Source organism: Sapajus apella, unplaced genomic scaffold (genome assembly GCF_009761245.1).
Source record: "Sapajus apella isolate SASKATOON/1434 unplaced genomic scaffold, GSC_monkey_1.0 scaffold69, whole genome shotgun sequence".
Lineage (NCBI taxonomy): Eukaryota > Metazoa > Chordata > Mammalia > Primates > Cebidae > Sapajus > Sapajus apella.
In genome coordinates, this window is record NW_022437009.1 from 5,813,802 (window position 1) to 5,838,886 (window position 25,085).

The window sequence follows — 25,085 nt, forward strand, 5'->3', positions numbered from 1 at the left end:
TGGGATTTGAGTTAAAAGCAGGAGATAGTTAAGCATCAAGTGAGGGGAATGTTCTAGGTAGGAGGCGGATCCAGGGTAGGTTGGATGTGGGTCAGGGGCTGAGAGGAGCGTCCACAGACCATCTGAACAGTCAGGGTTCTGAATCGCAAGTGCAGCTAAGTGTTGTGTGAAATACTGATCTGCTTTCTGTGCGTTTTCCTACCTCTCTGCTTTTGGGTCCCATGTAGTGGTTTCTCTTCCTCCAGCCCACCCCAAATAGAAACAGTAACTCAAAGATGCAGCAAAGCTTAGGCCTAGATAAGGATGTTTGTTGAGTGTCTGCTGAGTGAGGCTTTCTGCTCTCAAGAGCTAGTTAGGACCAGTGTCAGGAAGAGTGAGCAAAAGGTGAAAAGGCAACTTAGATGGGAGGAGAAGGAGTGGAAAACACAGAACTGTCTATGGTGTGGGCCCTCACTGAGCCAGGGCGCTACCCACGGCCCACAGTAGTGGAGACTCATAAGCTCTGTGAACAGATGCTGGGGGCCTTGGGCAGAATGTGAGGCAGCAGCACTCACACTTTTTGTGTATTTAAGAGTCAAAATTTAATAAAATTAATATTCCTTACTGTTTCAAAAAGGTTATTCCTAAACAAAACTGTCTTTTTTTTTTTTTTCTCCAAGGGCACGATGGTGAAGAGCGGGATGCTGTGGTTACAGCTCCATGCCACAGCCTCACACTACTGTTTGGACCTTGCTGAAAATTCAATACTATGAAAAAGACAAATAATGTCTTAGTAATTTTATGAATTTAATGAAAATCATTCTGACTTTGCAGACCTCCTGAGAGTGCCTCAGCAACCCCCAGGTGCCTGGGGACCTGCTATTTAAATGTCCCTCGCAAAACTTGTGTGGAAATCTAATTGCCAATGTAATAATATTAGGAGGTGGGGGCTTTAAGAGGTGATTGGGCGATGAGGGCTCTGCCCTCATGCAGAGATTAATGCCATTATCATGGGAGTGCGTTCGTTATTGCAGGAGTGTGCTCTGGATAAAAGGATGAGGTCTGCTCCTATTTCTCCCTCTCTCAGAGTGTGTCATGTGCTTTCGCCCTCCCTTGCCTTTTCTCATGGGATGCCTTCTGCCATGCTGTGAGGAAACATGAAGGTCCTCACCAGATGTAGCCCTTTGATCTTGGAATTGCCAGCCTCCAGAACCTTGAGTCAAGTAAGTCTCTCTTCTTTATAAAAGAAATCTCCTTATACCCAGAGATGTTCTTCTTTTTCTATAAAGAAATATCTTTTCTTTATAGCCAGTCTGTGGTACTCTGGCATAGTAGTAAAAAATGGGGTAAGATGGGAGTACATCTTAAAAACAACTGATGTGGGGTAACTGGGTGTGAAGATGGAACAGAACAGAGCCAGCTGGAAACGTCTCTGAGTTGGGCCACCATCACTAGAATGGATGCTGATTTTGGCTTATTTAAGCAGAATAGGGATTTACCGAACAGATATTTGGTAGCTCACTGAATTACCAGGGGGCCAAAAGAGCCACACTTGTAAAGTGGGCAGGAAGAATCAAAAGGAGGCTGTACGTCCAGAACCTGAGCCAATAGCTCGCCTTGGAAGCAGTCAGGTGACAGGAAGACACTGCTATTTCCTCTGCAGCTGCTCTTGAACACAGGATGTGGCATCTTACATCACAGACACCCCAGCACTGGTCTGTGGGGGCTATGGTCCCAGCTGTCATCCTTACTTTGTCACCTGGACAGATTTAGACTGAGTCTCTAAATTAACCTATGATTGGCTGAGCCTGGGCTTCTTGCTTATGTCCTAGCTGCGCTGTGTGCTGTGGAAGCTATTATTGCACAACACCCCCAGCTCCTATTGTGGAATGGAGCTCTGCTCCCTATGAAGACTTGCAAGAAGAGGAATTCTCTGTGAATAGAAAAGAGTTTGGCTGCTAAGGAACCAAAACATGACAACTGCCTGAGCCTTCTTCAGCTGGAGCTCCTCATTTGGTAGTAATCAGCCATGAGCTGATCACTGGAAAGATGGGGTTTAAGAAATTTCCAAGGAAGAAAACACTGAGTGAGACAAGAAGGTGATCTGGGAAGGAGCCTTGAGACCTCCTAGCATTTGAAGGCTGCGTGGAAGAAGACGAACCTTCAAAGACGGCTGATAAGGAACAGCAAGAGGAGGTATAGAAGGGTGTTTTTTGGCTTTCAGAGGCCAAGAGGGAAGGGTGCTTTGAGGATGAAGGAGTGGTTTGGATGTTGAATCCTGCCCAGAGGCCTAGAAAACTGAGATCTGAGCAATGTCCATCAATGAATTATTAAATGCCCACCAATCAACTCCTTTCCATTTCTTCTCTATTGCACTAGAGTGTGAATTATTGCTACTTCCCTAAAAGTCAGGGGAGATGGGAATATCCTTTCTTCAAGACAGAGTTATTCCAGAAGAAAGGATGTAGCCACCATTTGGACATCATTCTCTAAGCACAAGATAGTCCCTTCTGCAACCGGGTACCCAGGCTGAGTCCTTTGCTGCCAGGCAGACTGACAGACAGCACATGGGGAGCTATAGAAAGATTGCTCTGCCTCAACAAATTAGCAAATAGCTGTAATGTATTCACCAACATGCCATGGAGCATTACCTGTGCTTACTAAGCCCTGTGTTAAGAATTGGCTCTTGTATGGAGTATTAAACAATATATGAGATAGAAGGCAGACAAATTCAAAAGCACACACAAAACAAAATGAAAAAAGACACACACTAGTAGAGTCCCCCCACCTCTCTGAAGCTTGTTCTAGTTCGCTGGAATATGGTCTCTGGAGCCCCTGGCCTCCCTAAGGTCCACTCCCTACTCAAACCCACCATCACCATGTTACTCTGGACCTGCCTAAGGCCCACTCACCTTTTAGACTTCAGTTTAGACAGTAGCTCTTCCACGAAGCCTCTCTGACTTTCAAGTCTGCCAAAGAATCTTACTGTTTTCCCCTGTAACATCTTCACTTCTTTATCTTTTCCCTTACGTGTCTGTTTACTGATCTTCCTGATTAGATGGAAAGTTTTAAACGCAGGACCTTGTTTATCTTATTTACCATTGTAGGGCCTTCTCATCATTGCCTCACCAGCACCTGGCGTATGGTAGATGCTCAGTAAATATTTATGGAATGAATATGTGAATCAATGTCAATGGCTGATTGAATAAATCAGAGAGCCTGTGAGTACTGACAAGCCACAGTGTAGAAGAATATTATGAGCTGTGCGTAGAAGCCAGAAAGGCTTGCTGGAAGCTGAAGTTCTGTGCAGGATTAGGAAGGCAGACAATCCAGATTGGCAGAAGTCAGAGGTGCCAGATTGGATAGTTGATACCTTTTGAGTGGGATGGGGAAGGATTTGCATTGCTGGAGGGAAGTGTCTATTCTGGGTAGTAACTAAGAGTTTTCTAAGTATTGTAGGTGCTGCTGGGAGCGCATGCTCCTTCCAAGCCCATGTCATAGCTTGTTGCAGTAAAGGCAGGGGCACAAGGAGCCTGACCTCCTGTACCCTTCTCTGCCACCATGCCTGTATCAGCATCACAGCCTTGGGTGGCAGTGGCAGTGGATGGAGTGGGATGCAGGTGCTCTACAGGAAGGGCCCATTCCTGCTGGCTGAGGGGCTCTGTAATGTGAAGGATCCAGCCAACCCTTGGCCACGTGACAGGAACACCATCTGCACCCTGGGCGCCTAGATTTTGCAGCTGCCACAGCCTACTCAGGCATATTTGACACAAGCTTAGCAAATAGCTTTTCCAGGAGGTTTGCAAATTTCCAATCTGCTGTGCCACATTTTCCTCTACAACTGCCACCAACCAAATGTTAAATTGGACCCAAGACCTGCGGGGTAATCGGCAAACGTATGGGCTCATTGCAGAATTGGAAAGGAGACTGGGGCTCAGGTGGCCCTCTGAATGGACTCTTCCTAGAAATTATACTGTTATTATGGCAAAAATTATGATGCCATATACAGGAGTAATTGTTGAATCTTTACTAGCGTATCTGTCTTTACATGTCAGTGTATCCTTAAGGCCTTGCATATAAATTGAACTTTTGTTACTTTAATACAAAATAAATGCAATTTTTAATGTTATTTTAAGGAATTCTCCAGAAAGCATTCCTTTTGCCACAGCAAAAAAAAATGACCTTCAATTGGTTTTTACAAATTTTCTCTAAATGTGGATGTATTTACGTGTGTGTTTGTATCTTCTGTGTGCCTCTGTTGAGGATCATCAGTCTCTTTTCAGAAATGCAGAAAAAGTTGGCTTTAGCACTTCCATGATTAATTTAAAAGAGAGAGGGAAAGATTGTTATATATACAAGGTTTTGGCACTAAGATTTCATCTGCATTGTTACCCACACAACATCATGCACTCAACAAAAGACATAAATGCAAAATTGCACAGCATGCTGGGATGCAAACATTATAGCTCAGATCTGCATTTCAAATTCAGCTTTTTGATATCTTAATATCCATGGGGGTTAAAAGTACTAACTAACTGAAGAATTAGGGGACTTCATTGCTATTACTGAACAAATCTAATTATAGAAAAGACAAAATTATAAATGTACAACAGAAATTATCTGGGATGATTAGAGTGTCTCCAACTCCTGTTCTGTTCAGCTGAAATGACCATTTCTCCTCTCATTTCCGCATCAGTTAACAAACAAGAATTAGTTTTCCAAATGCTATTGAGTGTGACTTTGGAAATCAGAGTAATAGCACCCTACAGCAGCAGTCCCCACCTTTCTGGCACCAGGGACTGGTTTCTTGGAAGACAATTTTTTTTACAAATTGAGGTAGGAGGGATACTTTTGGGATGATTCAAGCCCATTACATTTATTGTTAACTTTATTTCTATTATTATTATTACATTGTACTATGTGATGAAAGAATTATACAACTCACCATAAGTGGGAGGCCTGAACTTATTTTCCTGCAACTAGATGGTCCTATCTAGGGGTGACGGGAGACAGTGGCAGATCATCAGGCGTTAGATTGCCATAAGGAACATTCAACTTAGATCCTGTGCATGTGTAGTTACAATACAGTTCGTGCTCCTATGAGAATTGAATGCCGCCACTGATGTGACAGGAGGCAGAGCTTAGGCGGTAATATGAGTGATGGGGAGCAGCTGTAAATACAGATGAAGCTTCGCTTGCTTGCCCACAGCTCACCTCCGGCTGTGTGGCCCCATTCCTAACAGGCCATGGGATGGTCCTGGTACCAGTCTGTGGCTGGAGCGTTGGGGACCGCTGCCTTAGAGTAAGTCACTTTGAATGTTCAAGTTCACATAACTGTCTGAGGTAGAGAGATCAGCTAAATTAGGCCCCATGGTATCTTGGGGTACCTGTATAATGGTGAGCCAAGAGACAAGTGGGCATATTTTGAAGTTCTTGGGGGAATTTGCAGCAAGTGAATATTTTTTCTCTAGCCACCGCTGGTGCTCCCAGTGGTCCTCTGTTCCTAGGCCCCATGGAAGTGTCTGTAAGGTAGAAGTAGCTTTAAATGTAGAGGGGCCCTTTCTGCTGCTAGGGGTATAAAGAACTGCCAGTCAGCAATGTACTCTTCCGCATGTTAGTTGAGTAGCATATGCCTCGTGACTTTCCTGCACTCCATGGGACTGGTGCTCATTGCCCCTCTGCCTGGAGAGAGGCCACATTGCATAAACACAGCCTAAACTCATCTTCATATAGCTATTTGTTCTTTTATTTATTTATTTATTCAACAAGCAGTTTGCACCATGCCTTGTTTTGCTCTAAGTGCGGAGAGTACAAGATTATATGAAGCTCATATGGGTATCCACTAGTTCCAGCATGTTTTGTTGAAAAGACTGTCTTTTCCCCATTAAATGACCTTACCAACTTGGTTGAAATTCTACTTCTAGATTCTATCATGTTCTATCATTCTTTTTTTTTTTTTTCTTTTTTTTTTTTTTGGGGACGGAGTTTCGCTCTTGTTACCCAGGCTGGAGTGCAATGGCGCGATCTCGGCTCACTGCAACCTCCACCTCCTGGGTTCAGGCAATCCTCCTGCCTCAGCCTCCTGAGTAGCTGGGATTACAGGCGTGCGCCACCATGCCCAGCTAATTTTTTGTATTTTTAGTAGAGACGGGGTTTCACCGTGTTGACCAGGATGGTCTCGATCTCTTGACCTCGTGATCCACCTGCCTCGGCCTCCCAAAGTACTGGGATTACAGGCTTGAGCCACCGCGCCCGGCTATGTTCTATCATTCTATATGTCTATCCTGTGCCAATAGCTAAAGCACATTGTCCTAATTACTGTGAGCCTTGAAATCTGATAGTGCGTGTCCTCCAACTTTGTTCCTCTTTTTCCAAATTCCTTTGGCCATTGCAGGTCTTGCGTTTCCAAATAAATTTTCGAATCAAGTTATCCTTTTTTATCAAAAAAATCCTGCTTTAAAAAAATTCTGATGCATTGACTCTATAGCTCAATTTAGGGAGATGTGACATCTTAATATTGAGTCTTCTGATCCATGGATATAGGAATTCTCTCCAGTTATTTAGCTCTTTTAAAATTTCTCCCAGTTGTGTTCTGTAGTTTTCAGTATACAGGTCTTATAGATATTTTGTTAAATGCATATCCTAGTATTTTATACTTTTGATGCTGTTGCAAATGGTAAACTTAAACTTCCAATTTCCAGGTGTTCATTGCTATTTATAGGAATATTGTACAGTTAATTTTTGAATATTTGTCTCACATGCTGCAACGTTGCTAAACTCACATATTAGCTCCGGGAACCTTTTTTATTTGGGTAGGTTTCTTAGGATTTTCCATGTACATGAATATGTCATCTGTGAATAAAAATAACTTATTTCATTTTTTCCAATCTATATGCCTGTTAATTATTTTTCTTTCTTTATTGTCCTGATTTGGAATTCCAGTACCATGTTGGACAAGAGTGGACTTCTTTGTCTTGTTTCAGACATTTGAGAGAAAGTATTTAGTCTTTCACTGCTGAGCATTACGTTAGCCTCAGTTTTTCATAAGTGTCCTTTATCAGGCAGAAGTTTTCTTCTATTCCTAGCTTGCTGAGAATTTTCTTTTTTAAATTATGTGTGGGTATTGAATTTTGCCAAATGCTTTTACTGTATCTATGAAGATGATCATATGTATTTTCTGTAACTCCATCAATGTGGTAAATTGCATAATTTGATTTTTGAATATTAAACTGATTTTGCCTTCCTAGGATAAGCTCCATTTGGTCATGGTGTATTATCCTTTTTTATTGTTGGATTAGATTACATTTATTTTATTTTAAGATAGGGTCTCACTCTGCTGCTCAGGCTGGAATGCAGTGGCATGCCATCTTGGCTCACTGCAACCTCTGCCTCCTGGGTTCAAACAATTCTCCTGCCTCAGCCTCCTGAGTAGCTGGTACTACAAGGATGCACCACCATGCCTGGCTAATTTTTTTTTTTTTTTTTTTTTTTTTTTTGTAGTAGAGACGAGGTTTCACCATGTTGGCCAGGCTGGTCTTGAACTCCTGACCTGAGGTGATCAGTCCCCCTCAGCCTCCCAAAGTGCTGGGATTACAGGCATGAGCCACTGCGCCTAGCCTACTTTGGATTTTATTAAGAATTTTGGATGGATATTGGCGTATGGTTTTATTAACGGTCTTTTTCTGTTTCTAATATATCAAGGTAATGTTGGCTTCAAAAAATAAGAACTGGACCAGGTCCGGTGGCTCACACCTGTAATCCCAGCACTTTGGGAGGCCACGGTGGGCAGATCATGAGGTCAGGAAATTGAGACGATCCTGGCTAACACAGTGAAACCCCGTCTTTACTAAAAATACAAAACATTATCCAGGCATAGTAGTGCGTGACTGTAGTCCCAGCTACTCAGGAAGCTAAGGCAGGAGAATCGCTTGAACCTGGGAGGCGGAGGTTGCAGTGAGCAGAGATCACCCACTGCACTCCAACCTGGGTGACAGAGTGAGACTCTGTCTCAAAAATACAAATAAAAAAGAACTGTTTCTACCCCCTTTTCTTGTGTGCATAGGCATAATTTCTTTCTCAAGTATTTGAAAGAATTCACCATCTGGACCTTCATTGCAAGAAGATTTTAAATTGTGAGTTATATTTTTTTAAGTTCATATAGATATTTTCACATTTTCTATTTTTCCTCATGTCATTTTGATAATTTGGATCTCTCAAGAATTTTTTTCCATTTTATCTAAGTAATCAAATTTATCGGCAAAAGTTATTCATAATATTTCCTTATTATCTTTTAATGCCTTTGGATCTATAGTGATGTCACCTCTTTCATTCCTGTTAATGGTAATCCTCTGTCTCTCGCTCTTCCTCTCCCTGGGTTATTAGAGTGGATGATCTGGAAACACAGGAAGCAGAAAGCGTACTGTTCAACATAAAGCGTTCAACATTGTACTGGAGTTCCAAATCAGGCAGTAAAAAAAGAAAAATAACTAAGAGGCATATAGATTGGAAAGGAAGAAATAAATTATTTTTATTCACAGATGACATGTTTATGTTCATGGAAATTCCTAAGGCAAAGGATGAGAATGCTTGCAATCATGAGCATGGAGGGGTGCAATCATCAGTCGCTACAAGGACTGCAGCCAGGGGCATGGGCGGCTGCAGTGTGGCAGAGGAGGAGGCCAGTGCAGGGGAGGAGGCCAAAGAGCTGAGAGGCCAGGGTTTAGAAGGGAATCTCTAGGAATAACGATGGGAAGAGTGGGTGGACAGAAAGACTGTGAGCGCAGGGCTGAGCTCTGAAGAATGGACAACTGGGAAGTCTGGGTGGGAGGAGTCACTGCATGGTTTATCCGGCATGACAGTCACAGGAACTGGGAGTTTTAGGGAGGGGTTGGGGAACAGTGATTTGGAAATTTTGGCGAGGAGTGAGGAGGACTCCTGCTTCTCCCCTACACCCAGCTGGAGGCTTGCTGGGGAGGCCGGGTCCCCAAGAGAAAGCCAGGTGCCCATCACAGTGGGAAGGTGAGGGGGCTGTTCAGGGAAGAGGGTCAGGAACTAGGGTTGTTTGCTGAGGGGAGACCCAGATGGGGAGTGAGGGAAGGGAATGAAAGAGTGTTTCATGTGCCACAGGGGAGGTGAGAGTTGGGTGCTTAGGGTGACCCAGGGCTCTGGTCTTATGTGATGGCTGAAGCAGACAGGGTTAGGGCTTGGTGGGCTCAGTCCTGCTGAGCACCATGATGATGAGGTGTTGAGGGGCGCTCTCAGGCCCTCCCGTGGGTGTTGGAGTTGGTAAATATTTGAGTGCCAAGGCACATTGCTAGGGAAGATTTTTCTCTTCATATCCACATTTGTTTCAACCTTTAGCAGATTAATCAACTGAAGCTGTGGTTGATTTTCTCAAGTCAGTGCCCCAGGGCCCATGACCATGTAAGTCTGGCCCAGTGAGTCCACACCTGGACATCCCAGTGCTCTGGGCCACACAGGGCCTCATCTTCAGTCCCATCTTTCCCCAGAGTTTGTGTGTTACAGCGTTTCTTTCTGCTCCACATTTTTAAATAGAGGTGCGATCTGCTGTTGGTGTCTCATTTGCTTTTCTGTTCTCCCACTCCTCTCAGGAAGGCTCAGTGAGTTTCTAACAGTTTAACCTGTATCCCAAGCATGTACTTCCTTCTCTAACCATCTAGGACGTACACTCACTGCTGCAGTTAAATGTTTTCCTCCCTTTTCCTTTTTCTTTGGTTTCTGTCACAGACATTTAAAAGTACTCATTTCCCTTGATTTTTGTCTCTTAGAGGAAATGAATGAGGTTTGAGTGTGCCCAAAGCGTCCATTGTACACCAGTCATCACCATCCCCAGTTTCCTGTGTCAGATCATCCCCGCTAGAAGACAGCTCCCATCACACCAGCATCCAATGCAGGGCTGGTCTCAGTCTGTTACTGACCTCTACCACGCTCCTGTTGTTGGTCTCATCTTTGCAGCTATTCATGGGACTCTCCTTCCCATAGAGTCCCATGAATAGCAATTCCATAAACTGATATATGCACTCTCTCAGGACATGAGCCCTATCACATCTCACCCCATAATGGCCGAATCATCCTGGAACTCAGTACTTGACATGAATTCATAGTCTTCTACTTTATATCCATCCAGATTTGCCCAGCTCCTTGGTGACAGTGGTTCCAGTCTACAAGGGTGGTTCCCCCAGCAGTCTTTACTACAGACCTTTTATCTTCAGGGTTAAGAGGGCACTTCCCAGGCATTTCCTAGATTATAGCTATTTCTGGGAAGTCTTTCCAGCCATCTTTCTTCAATCTTACCTTGCTTTTTCTGTTAGATTTCACTGGGCCCAATTCATTCTTTCCGATGTAGTAATGTGCAAAACGTCATCCTTTCCATTATCGTCTTCTAAATCAGCCCAACCTGTCATCTGAGATCTCAATTTCCTGCAAAGGAAATCTGCCTCCTTCTACAGATTAATTGATTTTTACTTTTCTTTATATTCTTCAACTGCTCACATCCTAAGTGTAAGAATGAGTCATATTTTTCAAATTACTCCAGTTTTTTCTTGATTTCCTGAGCGAATACAATTCCTAAAGTCAGACTATTCCATGCACAGGCCTTACATTACGTTTCTGTTTGGGGGGGTTGTAATAGTTTCACTATTTTTTTTAAACCTAACCCAAGAAGATGCTTCATTATCTTTAAAATATGGTCCTCCATTCCTCTTGGTTCCTTCATTAATAAACTCTATTATCCTTTTAAGGGTGAAACCATAGTTTTGTTCTCTGAAATCCCAAGCCATAGTTGGAGTTTATGTCACCAAGAAAGCAGACCCAACTTGAGATCACAATGAGCCTTTTGAGCCTGTGGTGAGGACACATGAAGTTAAGTTTGGTGCTTTCATAATTCAATCTCTTGGCATGGAGGGCAATTTGAGACAATCTAAGAGGGGAACCCAATGCAGGGCAGCTGATCTTGTGCTGCCTATGTCTGGTACAAAGATTTAAAGCTGGAATCACATGGGTGCTCTATGATAATATGAGATCAGCCACATCAGGGCATATGGGGAAATGAGAACCCTTAGGTATGACTGGCTTGGGTATAAATTGGCTTGGCCATTCTGGAAAGCAAAGTTGCAGTATGTGTGCATATTAAGTGTGCATCTCCCCTTTGACACGGTAGTTACAATCCACAGAAGTTCTCAAATAAGGAAACATTAAAGCATTGTTCCTGGTAAGGAGTTGGAAGCAACCAAGAGTCTTCTTTTAAGGGATGGATAAATCAAATACAGCCTTAAAAAAAATTACACCTCAGCTAAATGGTACATGCCAAAACTAGATAGTTATCCTGCAATGTGGCTGGATCTTCAAAAGTGTTGAATGAAAAAAGTAAGAAACAGAATGAGCTATATAGCATAATACTACTTACACAAATTAAAATCACATATGTGCATAAAACTGACTTCATATTTTGCAAAGATGTTTATATTTCCAAGGATATATATTTACATTTTCAAATATATATATATATGTATATATATATATATGTATACACACACACACACACACACACACACACACACTTTAGAATGCTTGTATTGTGGGGAGGAGCATGAGAGTGGAAATTAGGAATTCCATTAAGCATATCTTTTTATTCTTGTAGATTTTGACATCTGAGGCCTTGCTGACCCCAGAGAGATTGCCTCTCCCAGGGCTGGCTAACTCCCATAGATAGCAAATAACTTGCCAGGGAGTACACCTCTCATATGTAGGCCAAGTAACTCGGAGCCCTTAGTGCAAACTACCTCCTTTCTTGAGCACTCTTAGGGAACTTACTCCTTGGGCCACTGCCCACCTGCCCTAATCACCCCATGGCCATCTATAGCTCCTAAGCCCCAGAGCCAACTGAACTAACTCAAAGTGGCCAGTCTTAAACATACCTACCTTGTCTTGCCTTCCTTTCCTGCAAGAACCTCAATAAGGCCTTACATCTACATTCCCTCACCCCCATTCTCTCTGCCTCCCTACCAGCCCTGCTGTCTCCCCACGTGGCCATGGATTTGTGAGTGTAAGAACTCCCTCCTTATACTGGTCATTTCTGTGTCTATATGTCTTACCATATTTGATTAAGACAAATTCATGTATATTTTAAAACAGGGCTGAATTTAAAAAATAGCAGAGAGGAGCCTTGCTTTGACCATCATGAAAATGGGTCATGAACTGAGAAGTATGAGAAACCCAATCTCTGCACCTAAGAACCAAACTAGAACAACTCCACCACAGAAAATATCCTCACCTGCTCCTACATGCAGGTTCTAACTCTATTCTCTGCAATGTCTTATCCTCATATCGTGAAGCAGACTATCCAGAGTTCATTAGATAAACCAGTGGTCCAGCCACATTCTCAGAACACTAAGCCTAGGCTAAATAAATCATGCAAGGCCATTTATTGCAGGGCTTCTCAGAGCCTAACTGTGTTGTGCATCTCCAAGGGGACCACATAATATGAAGCATTTCTGAATCGTGTGTATCCTGGAATGCTTTATTTTTGTGTAAATCTAGCATTCTGTGAATCGCACTTTGGGGAATGCTGTGCTAGATGAGGTTACACTGATGCGTAAGTTGAGTGGTAAGATGTTAGATCATACTGCAGAAACTCCAGGGATTCTTCTGCCAAGCCCCGAATTTTCATTAAGGGAGATGTTATTATCTCTATCTCTGTATTTAAGTGACACAACTTAAAAAGATGTATTTAAAAGACACATAGGTATTTAAAAGACAAACTTTTAAATATCTATTAAAAAGACATGTATAATAACTTGAAAGATCAAATTAGGACTTTGGTCTTCTATCATGTAGGGCAGTATTCTATGACATGGTGATATTTTCTCTAAACGCTTTAATAAGCATTGTGAAAACAGCATTAATTCCACTCTATTAACTCTAGTATGTGATCTGTAGCATTGCCTTTCATGGTATATTTATGACAAAACTTTCTGGAGTTTTCCTACAATAAATGCCTGCCGGTTAGCTTATATGGTTGAGAGTTAGTCTGTTTTTATATAAATTTCTGAAACTACAAGCGCTATCAAAGTTAAATATTTCCTTTTTTTAGATGCTTTGGTCTGTTATTTCTCTGCTGACATTGATCCCCAAATCATATTTTAGAGGTTTACTCTGCTTTTCTTCATTTCTATCTGCTTGGGATAATTCTAAAAGACAAAAAGGCTTAAATTGAATCGCAGTCCTATCCACAGCAAACAAATACTGCTACCTTGAATTTTGGGAAAGAGAAGAAATTAGCAAGAAAATCTCATCTGAGTATTCTAAGAATTAATGGAGTTCATAAGTTTAAAGTGCTTGATGCAGACACTATATATAAATGTTTGCTAAGTAAAAAGAATTTAAAAACAAGCTAGACTTTGGCATAGGAATGCAAATTTCTTTCTACATGAATACAAGTTCCACAGAGGACTCAGGAGGAATAAGCAGTTTTCTTCTTTTTGTAGTAAAGAAAGAAGTAAGAGTCTTTCAATGCTGAATTCTTTTTAGCCTAGAAAACAAGAAAAACAATCTCAAAGCTTTAAATAAAACTAGTTTCCTTGAACAAGACTTGTTATTACTTGGACAGAAAAACCAAAAGGCTTTCATTACTCACCAGCAGAGAAACCACACGATTCAAGGGTATAGAATATGCCTATGAATAGTGAGTTGCTGGCTGTCTCTCCTGCTTTGAAGATGTTGGCTCAGCTATCTTTACAAATCATATCTTCTTCTTCCAAAGAACCTATATTTTCTTCATTTGTCAGGAATGACATTGGATGGAGAGCTTCTGGGATTTACTCTATGAAATCTTGCAAGCTATATCCTAAACTACTCTCTGCAGTGAATTCTAGTCCAAGACTCATCAGTTCTTGAATATTGTGTGCTTATGGCATAAATAGTAATTGAGAAGGAAGAAAACTCCAGAGGTCATTTTCTATACAAACATAAAGATTTGTGGAATGTTTAAGGGCTGGACTGGGAGTATAAAATTATAATATAAATCAGTTATTTGTGCTGTCACCTTGGAATTTTTTTCTGGTCACCATAAGACATTTAATGGCAAGTTTTCATAAATAGATGTTGGGAATCAGGAGGCAGGGTTTGATGAATATTTTATTCTGTGCCCAAAAAGGGTATTTTTAAACCACCAACTCTTTCCGTGAGAAAAAAATTCCACTCTGCCAAAGGGAACATATTTCAGAGAGAATAATTTAGAGAGTCCAGGGACCTCAGAAACCATCAAAAGAGGCAAAACAGAGTTCTGTAGTGGCCACAAAACTCCTCATTGCTTTACAGAGAAAACAGCCAATGCATTTTATAAGGAAAATTAATTTTAAGATGTCAAGTTTTCCCTCAGCACATCTTGCTTATTTTCTCATGTTTAATGTTTTATGGAGCTCATTCTGCGAAAAGAAAGCTTTTCTTAAGTGCATAATATTTCTAAAACCTTCAAAAAAGTGATAAGTCATTTCCAACCCACAAATCTAGGTCTAACATTCCATTTCTCATATGATGCTAAATGTGCTCATAATTTTTAAAAGTCTATTGAAAGTGGAAAGTTTGACAACAGATAAGAAGGTAAGAATATGGTAGTTCTTCTTAAACATGAATAAAATATGGCATTCAAAATAGGCATTCTCAGTCTTTTGGAGATGGTACACCCAGTTGGTTGATTTCTTATCTCTGTCTAATGCCTTGCCACTTAACTCCTTCTTAGAACAGATTTCTAATATTTTTCAAGTTAATTTTGTTTTGATAGTCCTCTTAATATAATAATGTTTTTCTATATTTATTATAATTGTTGAATATATTCTGAGTAGTTTACAAGATTAAACCTGGATGCCTGGCCGGGTGCAGTGGCTCATGCCTGTAATCCCAGCTCTTTGGGAGGCCAAGGCAGGCAGATCACAAGGTCAAAAGATCAAGACCATCCTGGCCAACATGGTGAAACCCCGTCTCAACTAAAAATACAAAAAAATAGCTGGTCATGGTGGTGCTCGCCTGTAATCCCAGCTGCTCAGGAGGCTGAGGCAGGAGAATCGCTTGAACCTGGGAAGAGGCAGAGGTTGCAGTGAGCCAAGATCGCACCACTGTACTCCAGCCTGGTGACAGAGTGACGCTCTGTCTCAAACAAACAAACAAACAAAAAAACAAAACCTGGATGCAATCAGCCTGTTTCTATACCAATGCTTTCCTTGCTTATTTAGATTGAGTATCTCAGAGACTTCTTTAGCCTCAGCACTTTTAATTGTGAGCCTTCTGCTCCTTCATTAGCAAAATTATTTCAGTTTGTATATTAAGTGAAGTGCTGTCCTGTCTGAACATTTATCCTATACTGCAGAGTTTTCCTTTTCCTTTAAAATCTGGTGGTACTATTTTGATTTTTAACAGCAACAATAAATTCATATTAATTTTAAGGCCCTAAAAATAATATTTGTGATATTTTCTTGATTCTGAGATGCCTCAATCATTTAATGGAAACTTTTTGGCAACCATACTTCTCAAATATGATATGTCTCCAAATTTCAGAAAAGTTAAATTGTAGGGAAAAAGTACATCTTATGAGAAATACAGGATAGCTACTGACATAGAAAAACATGCCAGATATATTTTTAAGTGAAAGAAACAAGTTGCAGAGCAATATTGCTAGCTCATACATAAATGTACATTTGTTGTTCATATTACAATCTAGAGCCAGTAAACAGGTTCTTGGGGCTACTTTCCTCAAGCGATTATGCAGAGCTCAGGCTGAAGGATGCTCCATCATCTTTGACATGTACCGTCTTCATCCCAATGAGATACAAAGAGAAAAGATCTTAGAGTAGCATGTGTAGGAGGTTTTCATAACCAGGGATAGAAGAAATGTACGTTACTTCTACTTATGCTCCATGGGCTAGACTTAGTCACATGATCCTATCTAACTGCAAGGCAGGCTGGGAAATATATTCTAGATGTGTTCTCAGGAGGAAGAGAACACGAATTTTACTCTAAAGTCTCTGATATATATACACAGACATATTTGTGTATGTATATATGTCAATTAAAAATAGAAATGTTAGGACATGCAGAGAAACAAATATGGAATAATATAAACAAAATTACTTATCATGACTTTCTCAGGAAGACGGAACATAGAAAACAATTTATTTTCTATTTTTTTTGTTTTCTTTGAGACGGTCTTGCTCTGTCACCCAGGTTGCAGTCTAATAGTGCAATCTCAGCTCACTGCAACCTCCTCCTCCTGGGTTCAAGCAATTCTCCTGCCTCAGCCTCCCAAGTAGCTGGGATTACAGGCATGAGCCACCACGCCTGGCTAATTTTGTATTTTTAGTAGAGACGGGGTTTCACCATGTCGGCCAGACTGGTCTCAAACTCCTGACCTCAAATGATCCACCTGCCTTGGCCTCCCAAAGTGCTGGGATTACAGGCATGAGCCACTGTGCCTGGCCTATTTTCTATTTTTCTATTAATGTCTTAAAAATGACAAATATATTACTTTTGGAAGCAGAAAATATTGCTAGCTTTTTGTTTTGCTCATGTAAAAGGCTACAAGGACCCTAGCAGTGAGATGAAAATACCTTCTCCCTAAATGAGGTTTCTAAGGCCTGACATCTTGTTGGGACTGCAAACATGTTTACTAACTTTATTTTTAAGACGGGGTTTCACCATGTTGATCAGGCTGGTAATGAACTCCCGACCTCAGGTGATCTGCCCGCCTTGGCCTCCAAAGTGCTTGGGTTACAGGTGTGAGCCACCGTGCCCAGCCGCTAACTTACAAACAATGTTCTTGTCTCTGTTAAGTCAGTAGGAAAAATCAGTGTCAATTTTCACATTGTTATAAAGAACTGCCCAAGACTGGGTAGTTTATAAAGACAAGAGGTTTAATTTACTCACAGTTCCACATGGCTGGGGAGGCCTGAGGAAACGTACAATCATGATGGAAAGCGGAGGGGAAGCAAGGCACCTTCTTTACATGGCAGCAGGAGGGAGAAGTGCAAGCAGGGAAAATGTCAGAGGCTTATAAATCCATTAGATCTTGTGAGAACTCACTATCACAAGAACAGCATGGGGGAAACCATCTCATGATCCAATTACCTCCTCTTGGTTTCTCCTTTAACATGTGGGGATTACGGGATTACAATTCAAGATGAGATTTGGGTGGGGACACAAAGCCTAATTATATCAGTCTTCTCTGAAACTCATTAAAACTTGTATGTATGTGCATTTATTATTTCTTGACTTGATTCTTTTGGCCCCAGAAGGGGACTCCCCCTACCAGAAGTGACATGGGGGTGTGAGCACTGTCACATGGCAGCTTACTCACAAGTTTCCAGACAGAGAACCTAATACAAAGAAAGGACTAAGGTTATGAGCCACCTACCAGTTCTAGTTCAGTGGCTTTAGACAAATCTCTGAACCCTCAACCCCACTGGGTTTCTCAACTTCAGGAATGTTAATGTTTTAGGTTGGAAAATTCTTTGTTGTAGGGTCTGGTCCTGTACACTGGAGAATTTAGTAGCGTTTCTGGCCTCTACATACCAGCAGCAACACTTCCCGTTTGGTTGTGACAATCAAAAATGTCTCCAAACATTGCCAAATGTCCTCCGGGGAGCAAAATTTATGCTGGTTGAGAATGACTAACTGTACCCCTGTGAGCTTTAATTTCCACATTTGAAGTTTGGGAAATAATAATGCTTTTCTGGTATAATAGGGAAGGTTAGCCACACTAACTTTTATGATAAACAATTCCAGAATCTCAGTAAAATTTCTTTGCTTTCATTCCACCAATGTGGGTATTTTTGGTCTGGTCATTTTCCATGTAGAAAATTCAGGTGCTAGGCCAGGTGCGGTGGCTCATACCTGTAATCCCAGCACTAAGAGAGGCAGAAGTGGGAGGATAGCTTGAGCCTAGGGGCTTAATAATAATAATGATAATAATAGAAAATTTTGGTGCTAGGCTACTTCCAGAATCTTTCGGCTCTGACCTCCTTAAGTTCCTAGGAATCCTCTCCTTTCAACTGAGGGATGAAAACAGGGATAGGTGGTAACAAGTGAGAGATTATGATGAACCTGCTTTGGAAGAGGCACATATTCTTCCTGCTTTTACATTCCATTTGCCAGGGCTCTGTCACACAGACACACCTGACTGCAAGGGATGCTGGGTCATGTAGTCTCAGGGACATGTAGCATTCCCAGGAGCCAGTGAGCCTTTCTCAGCAGCACAGAGGGGTGTGTGTGTGTGTGTGTGTGTGTGTGTGTCTGTGTGTGTGTGAGCATAGTAACAATTTATGTACTGATTATGGAGTGTGTACATCTGAATGTTTCCATTTCACTAGTCTGATGGAATGAAAGAGATACTATTGACATTGACATAGAACCCTCTCATGGAGAAAATAGGATTTCAACCACCAGCTATTCAAAGTTTGCCTGTAATATTTCCGTGAGTCTCCAGGGACTCCTAAGTACTCAGGAATGAGTCTCCTTAAGTTCTTTTGCTTGATGTTCTTATGAAAACCCATGGCACACAAGCCCTCAGGGGAGGCCACTGACCTCTGCTGTTGCTGCTGGTGACCTCCATGAGACAAGGTCCTCCGTCACTGTTCCAGGAGAATCATACCAGTCATACTACAGCTCTTTCTGGTCTTACAGACCCTGTCGGACCCTGCTGCTACATTGTGGCACCAGAGCAAGAGCAATGACCCCTCTTCTAGTCACAGTGGTGCCCATAATCTCCCTTAGACTTTCACGAAAGCTGCTCCTTTGGCTTTGCATCCTACCCCCATCCGTCAGAGGTCAAATGTAATTGATTAGCCTGTGCAGTGGGCAGAGCCAGCCAAGGAGAGGTGATTGTGACAGGGACAGAAATTGCCCTTTCCTTCCTTTTCTCTGCTCTGTTAGTACCTCTGGCCCCAGGGAATCACCTGCTACCATGCATATCAGCTTGTGTAAAAGACACCCACAGGGCTATCAGCCCATAAATCTGCAATAGCAACCTGGTTGGGGTCACCCAGGATTGCTATGTATCTACTAGCTTAAGCAGCATCCCTCCTGAGACTCCAAGAGCATGTGGTCACACAGCACAGTCACCACTATAAAAAGCAACTAAGTGGAGCGGAAGACATTACGGAGTGATATGGTTTGGCTGTGTCCCCACCCAAATCTCATCTTGAACTGTAGTTCCCACAATTCCCATGTGTTGTGTGAGGGACTTGGTGGGAGTTAATTGAATCTTGGGCCAGGTCTTTCTTTTGCTGTTCTCGTGAAGTGAATAAGTCTCATGAGCTCTAATGTTTTTATAAAGGGGAGTTTCCATGCACAGGCTTTCATTCTCTCTTGCCTGCTGCCATGTAAAACGTGCCTTTTGCCTTCCACCATGATTGTGAGGCCTCTCCAGCCACATGGAACTGTGAGTCCATTAAACCTCTTTTTCCTTATAAATTACCCAGTCTCGGGTATGTCTTTATCAGCAGTGTGAAAACGGACTAATATGTGGAGTAAGAAGGCAACACCTAGTGTGTCTGCCAAGTAACATGGACTCATTGCCATTTAGTTCACAGAACTTCAGGGTTCTTTGAGCACAATGATGCTTGGTAACAGCAGGTTAGGCACATAATAAATCATATGCTATTCATACTTAAAGATGCAGCTTTTAAAATAAATCACCAGCAGCGGCAGATCTCAGGGAATCTAAGCCACCTACACCCACCTGTCTGCTCACTCACAGTCCTCCAACTTAGAATGCATACTTAACTCAGTCACCTGACTAGGTTAACAAGCATTTTTAGTGAACTCAGCTTCTACTAGCTGAGAAAAAGATCATTTTTGAAACTTGCAAAGCGGAAATAAAAAATTTGGGATTTGGCTTTGTACTGATTCAAATATTTTCAGTAGACTATAGTTTTAGTTGTTTTGGTAAGAAAGGATGAATGCAATCAGTTACTCTCCTCACCCCTTGGTTTGTTTGACCTCTGGAGTTGGCAGTCTCTGCATTTAAATTTGATTGGCTACTTTCCAGGTCACTGTTAAAACAAATAAGATAACATTGCAGAGTATTTCTATGGCTTTGGAAATACCATTTCTTTTTTTTTTTTTCTTGAAACAGAGTCTCACTCTGTTGCCCAGGCTGGAGTGCAGTGGCATGATCTCGGCTCACTGCAACCTCTGCCTCTTGGGTTCGAGCGATTCTCCTGCCACAGCCTCCCAAGTAGCTGGGACTACAGGTGCCCATCACCATACCCAGCTAATTTTTGTATTTTTAAGTAGAGACAGGGTTTCACCATGTTGGCCAGGCTGGTCTTAAACTCCTGACCTCAAGTCATCGGCCTGCCTCGACCTTCCAAAGTGCTGGGATTATAGGCATGAGCTACCATGCCCAATCTTGGAGATATCATTTCTTGATGCAAAAGAATGGGAATAATTTTTTTTCTTTTAATAAAGATGAGAGTTTAACAGGAATGTGTATATGAGTTAGTGAGGGTATGCATGTGTGTGGGTGCATGTGTGTATGTTACATGGAAAGGCTGTATATGCAAAGCAACTCCCAAACACAGAAGGAGCCCAGCAAACAAAGAACAAGGCAGACAAATTCAGTTTGTTGGAATAGGGTGATTTATTTGGGGAACTTAACTGATGGAAATGTGGTCCTGGGCAGCAATAAGACAGGTAGATCTCTGCACTGTTATTCCCCAGATCCAAGACTTATGTGCCACAGGGAAAGGTGTCAGTGGTCCAGCAAGATAATCAATGGCAACCCTCCAGAACAGGCAAGAAGACCCCATGTGTCGTAGTCTATAACACAAAGGTTGACATGTTCTTACACTAGGGACAGTAGATAAAGCAGGAATCAGGAGGCATCCATGGGCCTGGGGTAATCAGAAGTTAACATGGAGGACTGGCATCCAAGATGGAGTCACTTTTGTCTCCACTATGTGCAAGTTTAAGGATGTGCCTCTGATAAGTATGTATGTGAATATATGTGTACATGTGCAAATGTGTGTATGTCTGGGAGGGTGTGTGTAGATATGTGTGTGTGTGTCTGCACGCATGTGAAAGTAAGTGTGAACATGTATATTTGTGTGTATGTTTGTGAGGGCTTCTATGTGTGTGTACATTTATGTGTGAATGTGTGCATATGTGTAAGAATATGTGTGTGTTTGTCTTAGAGAACTTAAAAACAATCAAAGAGCTGATTTTTTTTTCCTTATTTGGTCTTGAGGTCTGCCTCAGGAGATTTCCTATAAACTCTAGCCCTGTGCTGATAGGGCTCCAGAGGACTTGGTCATGGGTGCTTAGAACTGACTTTTCCCAGGACACTCCTTTATCCTGGTGCACAGCCTAATGACTGCATGTCCGATTTGTGACCAGGTGTCCCCCTCACAGGAGACTTGTCTATACTGGTAGATACCTTTGTAGTTCTTGTCTGACTGTGTCTAGTTTGCTTTTATCAAGATAGCCACTCTCTAGGCTAGCCCTGACCAGGAATGAAGTTACGTTCAGGTGTATCAGTCTGGTAACAAACAGAAGAGGTGACACAACAAAACACATGAAATATCACAAGCAGTTTATTATTTACAGATCCCAGAAAGAAAAGGGCAGCCCCGCCTCACAGGACAGATAGGAAGGGATCAGACCAAGACACACACACTCAACCAGTGGGCGGGAAGCAAGAGAAAGGACACAAAGGACCTGAGGGCCAAAGACTTTATTGGAGTCTGCAACACTATCGACGCAGGTTTCCCGTGAGAAGTTCTAACTGATGGGTTTAGAGTAAGCAGGCACGAGTTCCACGCACCATGCTGTGACTGAGAGTGGCCACTGTGGCACATCTGTGAAATCCTTGTGGGGTGTGGGGATCAGTGGGGTGTGGGGATCAGTGGGGTGTGGGGGCCAGTGGGGTGTGGGGGTCAGTGGGGTGTGGGGGTCAGTGTGGTGTGGGGATCAGTGGGGTGTGGGGGTCAGTGGGGTGTGGGGATCAGTGGGGTGCATCAAGCAGGTTGTGCCTGTGTCAAAAGGGGTTGGTCACCAGGAGGCGGTTGTATAAAGCAGATATCTGGTCAGTCACATTGAGGAACTGGGAATAGGTGGAGAACTGGAAACTGACATGGATAACTAACAAAGATCACCCTGTTTCTGGTGTGAGAAAGTCCAACTTATATTCAGAATGGATGCCTTGGTAACATAAAATCACAGGCATTCACTGAAAGTGACTAGCTGCAGCAGGATCAGTCACCCCTGCCTTGGAATGACTCCAAATCAAAGGCTTTAGATATCTTTCACATGCCTTTGACTCAGTTTCCTCATTAGATAGTCCTCTCTGGACAAAAGTTGACTTAGAGAGTGAAGAGGAGAGCTCAGTGGAGACGGAGAGACTCCAAGTTTAGCTATGTGATCTTTCTAGCCTGAGAGAAAAATGGAGAGAGAAGTCAGGACAGTCATAACCACAGACAGCTAGTTCTCTTCAGCAAGGAGCAGGAACTTAACATTACTGAGGGCAAAAGAGAAAATAAATAAGACAAGATACCGGGGGGATCAGGAAGCCAGACAGAAGAGGCGCTGGGAAACTGAGACCAAGTTCCTCTCCCTCATGTGTGAACTATTAACAACAGGGCGACCTCACAGGCACCCTTGCCTCCTTCCCCTCCTGTCTTCTCACTTGGCAGGGGGTGGAAAGATATGGTTGGGAAGACAGGTGAGTGAAGTGTGGAAGTGAGTAATTTGGGGTTGACCTTGAAGTGTAAGTCCTAGGATTCCCCCAACCAGTGCTAGGATCCACCAGCTGGGTAGACTGCAGATGTGGTCGAGATTTTTGATGAAATCTCTAAATAGAGGTCAGAGTCTGGATGCTTTAACAAGATAAAGAACAGTTTTTCCTAAAGGCCATGGATTCATGTATCACAGACTTAATTTTTGACGTATTTAAGTGCTACTTGTTCTATTACATAAGTAACATTTTCTTTAAATCAGCTTGCTTTTTTAATCTAAGAAATTTATTTCAAAGGGAAACTTTGTATCAGCAGTTCATGGAAAACCAATATAACTTGTCAAAAATAGAATAAAAATAAATATAATGAAAATAAATTATTTTCTTATTTCCTTCATTCTAGAGAAAATAAATTAATGTTATTAAATTTTAGCTATACATTATTGCCTGTGAAAGGCACTAAACCTTAAAGCCTACTCTTTTTTTGTTAAAAAGGAGAATTAGGTAGGTTTGGAAAGATGCTGAAGATAGTCTAGCACCAAATTGAGACTTTCTCCTTTATTTAAACAGAACTGAGGGAGAGTGAAAAGGAAGTGACTTTCTCATATGTGATTCAATATTATTTAATTCTATCTCCATGTACCAACTGGGAAACGTTGACAGAAAGGGAAGACTTGAGATAACAGTAAATGAAAAAAAAAAAAAAGACAAGGAGATCAAAACAATTAGAGAAGCAATATTTGATTTGGAGAATAAAGTAAAGTGAGCTAATAAATGCGTAAATTTGTGTCTCTGAAGTGGAAAACCCAAGAAATGGAACAGCATTGTATAAATAAAGGAATAAATAAAGGAATAAAGGAAATAAAGGAATAAATAAAGGTGGAGACTGAAAAGGCTTCTATGTTTCAGGGAAGGTAATGTAAATATAACATTCACCTTAGATCTATCCTGACTGCATTGTTGAATTCAAAAGATAAAGGAAAACCAACAAACATCAGGCAACTAGGTAGATAAAGCAAATCAATTCAAGAGAAAGAAAATCAGGCTGGCCTCAGTCCTCTTCAAACAACGTAAGAATACCAATAACAAAGAAACAATAATTACTGAAGAAAACTGTGACTCAGGAATATTACAGTCAACCTGGGCAACACGGTGGGAAATTTAAAAAAATTAGCCAAATGCGATGGTGTGCATCTGTGGTCCAGCTACTTGGGATGTGGAGGTGGGAGAATCGCTTAAGCCCAGGAGGTTGAGCCTGCTGTGAGTCGCGTTCATGTCACTGCACTCCAGCCTGGGCAACAGAGCAAAATCATGTCTTCAAAAAAAAAAAAAAAAAAAAAAAAGACTATTACACTCACCTAAGTCATTAGCCAAGGAAAAAGATAACAGTTAGATATTCTTAAACATCAGCGAATGAGGGAAAAACAGCATCCATAAACTCTTTTTGGTTGGGGAATACCTGAGGTTAAAAACCATTAACCAAGTGATGAAACGAAATTAATAGAAATCAGGAATTAAGAAGACATGGTGAAAAATCTCCTGGTAAATATTTTGCCATTTAAATACGAAATGAAGACTAAATAACCCTGGGATTTTGTATCAGAACATAACATAAAGATTACAAAACATGTAAACTGGTCACTGTAATGGTATACAGGGAGAGCAATAACAGGAAGAATAAAAGTGTTTCAGCTGGGGCCAGGGGAGCCACTCCCAAGATGGCTTACTCATGTGGCCGGCGAAGTTGATGATGGCTGTTGTCTGGGAGTGCAGCTGTGACTGTTGGCCAGGGGCCTCAATTCTCCCCCATTGTTGGAGTTTCTGTGGAGCTATTTTGTATTAGGTTTTTTATTTGTTTTTTGTTTGTTTTTTTTTTTTTTAACCCCACTGTTATAAAGAAATACCTGAGGCTGGTAATTTATAAAGAAAAGAGGCTTCATTGGCTCATGGCTCTGCAGGCGGTACAAGAAGTGTGGTGCCAGCATCTGCTTCCGGTGAGGGCCTCAGGAAGCTTATAATCAGGGCAGAAGGCAAAGGAAGGGCATGTGTCTCACATGGCGAGAGTGAGGGCAAGAGATGGAGGAGGTGCAACATACTTTTAAACTATCTCAAGGACAGCACCAAGCCATTCATGAAGGATCCGCCTCCATGACCCAAACTGTTCCCACCAGGCCCCACCTCCAACATTGGGGATTACATTTCAACATGAAATTTGAAGAGGACAGACATCCAAACCATCTCAGGCTTCCTTGCAGCATGGTGGCTGGCTTTCGTGAGGAAGGAAGGAAGGGGAAGCTGCCAGTTTTCTTGAAGCCTAGATGCAGAATTGAAACAGCATCACTTCTGCTGTATTCTGTTGGTTAAA